Here is a 7,582-nt window from a genome sequence, read left to right on the forward strand (position 1 = left end):
CTAAAAAAACCGCTCAAAAACCGCGCAAGATTTGAGCGGTTTAACTAGAAAAACTGCTCAAAAACCGCTCAAACCTTGCGCGGTTTTTGAGCGATTTTTTTAGATAAACCGCTCAAAACCGTTCAAATCTTTTAGGAAAAAATGGTTATCATACAATTTTCATATATAGAAATTTTATGATAACCATTTTATTATCTTCAAACTAAATTTTCGTTTTTGATGAGCAATGTGCTTTAAATTGAATAAAAGTACTTGTAGGATAACCATTTTTTTCCGAAAAAAAATAAACGTAGTTATTTTTCATTACCAGATTTGTTCTATTTGGTTCAAATAGCCGGAGAAACTGTTTTGAATCTTTTTTCAATGTTTTTTTGAAATTGTATGAAAATTAGCATTTTTCCATACATTTGATGTAGGAAGTTGTAAGAAAAGCATTTTCGGTGTGGCGAAATGTAAGATAAGCCTTTTCGGTTTATGGAGGTCAACCCGGGTAGTATTTCAACTGCATCTTTCGTCACATTACCTTTCCAGGCCTTTTTGTTGGTTTTAATCGGTTTTCTTTATAAGACCGCTCGAAAACCGCTTAAAAACCGCTCAAATCTTGCTTGAAAAACCGTTCAAAAATCACCGCAAGAAATGAGCGGTTTTTTAAGCAAGATTTGAGCGGTTTGAGCGGTTTTTCCAAAAAAAAACGCCCAAACCGCCGAAAACGCTCAAACCGCTCAAATCTTGCTGGAAAACCGCTCAAACCGCCCATATCTTGAGCGGTTTTTGAGCGGGATTTGACCCTGGTGCCCCCCCCCCCCCCGCATACTGCCCGTCCCCCGCCCACTACCCCTCTCCCCTTAATTGAAAGAGGGGGTATTTAATGGGTGAAGGTGGGGGGGGGGGGGGGGGGGGGAGAGGGTGGGAGAGGGAGAGGGTGGCAACACCAACCCCCTACTTGGGTGTACTTTTAACCACCCCACACCCTCCGCCTGTTTAGGCCACTGCCGCCGTGTGCGGGGTGGGGGGGGGGGGGGGCTGCAGGTAACTTGACTGTTTATACCCTTTGAAAGCTTCGATCTCTATGTACTGAAGTGAATGATTTGAAATCAGTGGACTAATAAATCTCAAAAAGCTGATATATACCTGTGGTAATTCATATAAACAGTAGCGCAATATGTTCTTCTGTTTAAAACGTACAAGCGTCCAACAAGCGTCCAAGACAACACCAAACAATTTCGATAGACTTCAATAGAGAGCAGCAATATAGAATTGCAAAAAGGATTGATAAAATCATTACGGGGAAACAGCCCATGACCTGGCGCTAATATCGACGGTAAAAACCTCATCAAACATTTAATTTAAAAAACGGTCCCCCACCAAATTGATAACAGACTTATTCATTGAACCATTGAATGATCATTTGACAAGGCATTCAATTCAAGCTTCGGTACGAAACGCACCTGTATGACAGCAACTGTCGTTTTCCCAACGACAACTGTCAGTGTGAAACAGAAGTTTTCCAGCTGTAACCAGCTTTTTGTGACTCATCGTATTCAGTTGGTGTGGTGAAATAGTTTCATCTGATATTCGTCTGAAAAAAAGGCCAAAAAAATGCCATGTCAAAAAAATTGACATGATGTCAAAGGGTGGTTAATTGTCCCATGGGGGATCGTTTACACGACAAATTCCCATTAGCAGTATTTGAGTTCTTAAAGTGAAGGGCGCGGCCAGAATCTGCGACTAAAATGTGACGGCATGATGCTTGAACTTGTTCACTGAGATATTGAACAATTGAAGACGTGGTTTTCACAGCAGTTTCAAACCAAAAATTTTTCAAGATGGTCCCCACCTCAGTCTCAAAACCAGATACTATGAGGCCTTTTTTTTGCACAAAATGCAACGTTTTTGTTTGCAGTGTTATGCAATTTTAAGCGTGTTTACGTTTTTTCAATCATATTTAATATAATTTTGAAACAAGTAAACTTGAAGCTAATTTCAATCAATAATATTTTTTGAATCAGACATCATTTGACGATTCCTTGCGTTTTGCCACTTGATTAATCCTTGCCTAATCTTCGCATAACTGTTGAGCAGTGTTGATCTTTCGCTGCAAACAGTTATTTTGTGTAATTGTGTAAAACAATCGGCTGAGGGTTGCATCCCCTGTTTCATTGCTTGAAGCTGAGGATAACTGAGGCCAGGGCCGGATCTAGGATTTTCTCACGGGGGAGGGGGCGGACTTTGACGACCCTTTTTTTAGGTCGACCAAATTGATATTTGGAGCTCTCCCAAAGCACTAAAAAGTCCTGCTTTGGCAAAATTTTGTGCGCCGCAGGCAAAATTTTGGAAAAACAGGCCAGAAAAGGCGTTTTTAGGCACTTTTTGGAAAATGTTTGCCAAAAAATTGCGTTTTTTCTTCGCGTGATCCCGCCTCAAAATTAGTATATATTGGTGCCGAAGGCGCCTTTAAAAAATGTTTAGGGTCCATCACCAAAAAAAGATATTTCAAAAAAGGCAGGTGGTCGGCAGGTGGTCGAATCATGAAAGGAGGCGTCCATCCCCAACCCCCCCCCCCCTAAATCCGCTACTGAGATAAACTGTGACCTAATTTTCCGCTAGTTGAATAAATTTTTTTTTCGCCTGGTTGATCCATATGCAACTGTTATGTTTAAAATACTCAGATGTTTTTTGTGCTTTTTTTAATCGTAATTTCTAATCTAATAAGTTTGTTCTTCCAGAGCGATAACTTGATGTTTGATTTTTTAAGGTCTTTAATTCTATTTATCAAACGATTTGCGCTTAGTTCTAGAACAAATTCTTTTATGACGCTCATAAATGGTCATCAGTCTGGATGAGCTGCGTTTACTGCAGCTAAATCTTTGATAGACAGAAATATCAGGAGATAAGAAGCCTGTGAAGTTGATTCATTTTCTATAGAAGCACGAGCTTTGCTCGTAATCTTACCATCATTTCCTACCAAGCAGCTACTTTGGGTAAACCGGATGCTTGAGTCTTGCTTCTTGCTTGCAACAATCGATCCCGCGTCGAGGTGCTCGACTTATAATTCGACTGACAAGCCGCTGTCGAGAAGCAGTTTTAATTCGAGCACAAAGTCAAAACACTACCAATTTCAGTCGAGAAAGTCAAAACACCGCTAGAGAAAATCGAAACATACCTAATTTTGGTCGAGAAAGTCAAAAACTAGGTCGAGCACCAAGTCAAAACACACCCAATTTTGTTCCTTTTTCATGGCTTGTTCATCGTTCATAGCCAAGGTTTATTCACACTCTGCATGATGCTTTCAAAATTTCTACGCTATGTGGCTACATAATACAGAAAGATAATTGTTGTTCCGAATTTCGTAACGAAAGCATCAGCATAACTAAGCTCGGGGTGATTTTTTTTTCCTCAGACAAGTTTCGACTTTTTAAATAGCCATTTATGAATTTTTTTTTCAAAAATCATAAAAAAGGTATTTTTGTCTTGAGCTTGAACTTGAAAAAGTATTTAACTTGTGATCTTTTTTCGTAAAGTTATGGGGGTTCAGAGATTGTCATTTTGGCCAATTTGGGACAATTAAAGTCGGATACATTTCGCGCTATAAACGCGTAAGCGGAGATTTATTTTGTCTTAAGAATCCTACCAAATTGCTTGAAGAAAGCTTATTTGCCACATTTGATATGTAGTAGGAGCCAAATCTATCATTTTGAAAGTAACGGATTTTTTTTTGCTCGGGGTGGTTGTTTTCTTCAGACAAATTTAGACTTTTAACTAGCCATGTTAACGTAATTTTTCTACATTATCACAAGGTTTGGTTGTCCTGAGCTTAAAATTGAAACAATGTTTCCTCTGTGATAACTACTTGTAAAAACATTCGGGTTTAAATTGCTTTTTTGGTCATTTTGGAACAGTTAATGCGCGATATATTTCGCGCTATTGACGCGTCAGTGGAAATTTAAACCGTATTGGAAATAGTTCCAACTTAGTTGAAGGACGTTTTTTTGCCATTATTGATTTGTTACTTTGACCGATATCTCTCACTTTATACTTTATATGGCGTGTGCGCGAATTAGAAAACACTCTTTGTGAGTCTATTATAAAACTCTTAAGTATTAATTCTAAAACTTTGAACTTAATTCTGAATTGCAAGATTACTGTTCTCGAGGTGGCAGTTCAATTTGAGCAAACAGGTTATATAGTTTGGTCCTACGATTATGTAAGGAGTTAAAAATAATCTTATTGAGGCTTAGGACATCCTAAATTGATGAAAGTAGTTTTTTAAAATTGTGTTTCGGCTTCAGTAAACGGTAAAGATAATCTTTATAAACATCCAGCACATTGTCTTTAAGGAAAAGTATATCTGTCAAAGCGAATTGTCGTTTGTAACTGATGAGCCATAAGAACTCTCGCTGTAAATTCTTAAAGTTTTTGGTAAGACTTTTTGACACATCCGTAAACTAAAAAGATGTATTGCAATTTCGACTTAACATAAACATCATAAGATCTCAAGAGCTTCCTTTTGTTTTAAAAATATCGCAATCGATAGGTGAAGCCTACCAATTTCACTACTTGAGTGCATACATTATCTATTTGCACCTAAAACTCATTTTAGTTTCCATATGTATACCCAAAAATTTAACACATGAACAAATAAACGAAAATAGCTTCGAAGGCAGTCTGTTCGCAATAGTAAAGTGGGAGTGTTTCCCATTTGCATTATTTGACATTAATTTGTTTTTTAATTTCAAATTAGTTATTTATAACTCAGCCATTGCCCTGCTCGTTTACGCTCTTCCTGGAACTCTAGATGACTATTTCCTTGCTTAGAAACCAGAGATGTATCATCTGCATAATGAAAAAGTGGTACTTGCAGCTGACAAAATCAGGTCCTTGATATGAGTTTAAAAAAGTAAGGGGACCAACACATATTTGCGGTACACCATGAAACACAAAACGACTTTCTGATTTAAAACCGATCCCATCTTGAGTTCCATTAGTTAAATAGCTTTCTAGCGACTTCTAGTGGCCTTTCATTTTTTGTAATAAAAGATAATGATCAGCGCTGTCGAAAGTTTTTTTTTGCGAACCAACAAAACAAAGGCCGGCAATTTTTGTTTGGTCGCTTAACTGTTCAGTTAGCTCGACAACATCGTCAGCAGTCGAGTATTTTTCACCAGACTGAATTGAGGTGAGTACCAAGTTCACATTTCACAAGAAAGTCCGTTAATGGTCGATATTTTATTTTTCGAAAAATTTAATTATTGATGGCAAAAGCGAGATTCGACGATAGTTACTGAATTGTTTATGGCCCTTGATTTTAATTCCTGCATCAACAACCATTTTTTCCGTGAAGGTATTTACAGCTCATTTCCCTAGAATTTGTTAGGCAAATTTTTGGATCTTGTTATAAAAAAAAGCATTCACAGTGCACTTTATCAGACAAACAAACTTATTCTTTTGCTTTTTTCAAAATTTTCAGATAGTGCGGAATAGCCATGAGACTGAACTTTTTGTTTATGTAAGCTATCATGTTCGCTCCTGGCTTTTTTATTGTCATTTATCAACCATTTTTTTGTTTTTTGCAATTTTCCGAAACTTGAGTGGTGCAAGAAAGATCTAGTGTTTTAACAATACTGCCAATGAAGACAAGAATCTTTTTAGCGGCAAATATTCTTTGGTTAAATCCTGATATGCTACAAACTTTAGCTGAAAGTTTCACCTTTTTTGTTTTGCATCATGTTCAAATTTCTGTGAGTCAATGTTACAAAAGCAGTTTTTCGATTGCACGAAAAAAGGATATGGAAAAGGATAATGATCAGTTGTTGTTTCATGAATTACTTCACATTTAAATTGTTTTATACTTGGAAAAATTTGTCCAGACAAAAACTCCAAATAATGGTCTGTTTAGTAGGTCCTGAGCAAAAAGGGTGAAAGTTATTTGCTTCAAGAACAGTTTTGTAAATATTTTTCGCTTCGCCATTCAATAGGATGTCCAGATTAAATTTCAATTAATTACGCGGTATGTTGAGCAACAGATTATTTCAGTAGTGTGCCACATCCATTGCAAAAGGCTGCAACACTTTTTTGGCGATGGCCGGTAAATACCATCCGAACCGTACTTCCTAGTTCACATTTAATCCGCAGTTAGACTTTCAACTTTCAAAACAGAGGTGTTTATTTCTGAATTATTGGTCACACTGATATCTTTTGTTAGAACATGCCTAATCCTCCTCCTCTTGGTTTTTTTAACCATCTTATACTGGTATTCCGGTATCTGTAATCTGGTTTAGTATCCAACTGGCATAAAAAAGTTTTTAGTTAAAAATTATGAGCATGCAGAGAAATTGTATTCATAATCAAGATTGAGCAGGTTGATGTTAAAGGGTGCCTATCATTTTTCTCCGTGTTGCTCGACACGAAATGCATGGCTGGTACCTGCACCGGGGCAGCTGTTATGTTAAGTTCATTTGTTTGGGTTAGCACAGTCATCAAGGCAAGAAGAGCTTCAACGATCTAAGAAGCTTTTTATGTTGTTGGACTGGCAACAAGTTCATTTTATTTGTCTTGGCACTTTGCAAGTGCCAAAAAATTGTTGGGGTGTCAATTTTGCTGTATTTTAGGGGTCTCAGTGTGTCCACACTAAATTTCGTTGACACGCCTAGCGTAGTTTGATCTATTTTCTTTTGAAGAGACGATAATTCTTCAACAGACGCTATTTTTTTCCGCTTTGACGACGGGAAACTGTGGACCGTGAGGATATATGTTCTGCTTTGATTCAAAATCGGGATTGATTTTGCTATTGCGTCAAGTTTCATTGCTCGATCACGAGGTACAAGGCACTCATTAACTATTACATCTTGCCTTCGCAATTTTCTGTTCTTTTCTAGCCATGAGCATCGTCTTCCACGCAATATCACGATTGTCGTGAAAATTGATTTTAACTAATACAGGCGCAACTGAACCAGATTTAGGTGGATGACATGCTGCTTTGTTATGCTTAATCAAATTTATATTCATAGGGTCATGCATAAATTCTTAGCACATTTAATGAATCGGAATTGATATCCATTTTTATTGAATGTCAAGCAGAGGTTCCTGGATCACTTCGCGAGTCCAATGACCCTCTTCAATGTTCCATGTAATTGTTTCTGGTTGTCAAACATTTGATTTTTATTTTCAGTTTTTCGTCTGAGAGCAGTTAAATTTCTTGCGATTAAAGTTCAATTAAGTTGAAATTTTTCTTAAGGACATTTAATTTTTAGCCGGTTGGTCAGTCCTTGAGTCAATATCATTTCGCAGTTGTTGAGTGAATTTGATGTTAAAGCCATCACGTGGGAACATCATTTCAAAATCAGTCATTATCTGGAACTATTTGACAAATTTATCGCAACAATTAGGCTAAAATTTTAGTTAACATAAAAGAAACTCTAGTGTTTCAGATGTTTGAGAAGTATCAACGCTATGTAAATACAAAAATTTTTTTTTTGCCCTTTTTATGATTATATCACATAAACTGCCTTAATTCAATGTTCAACGATTTTTAGGCCGGAACATAACTCTGCAAAAACGTTATTAGAACCAAAAACATCGCTCC

This window comes from Symsagittifera roscoffensis, chromosome 2 (genome assembly GCF_963678635.1).
Source record: "Symsagittifera roscoffensis chromosome 2, txSymRosc1.1, whole genome shotgun sequence".
NCBI lineage: Eukaryota > Metazoa > Xenacoelomorpha > Acoela > Convolutidae > Symsagittifera > Symsagittifera roscoffensis.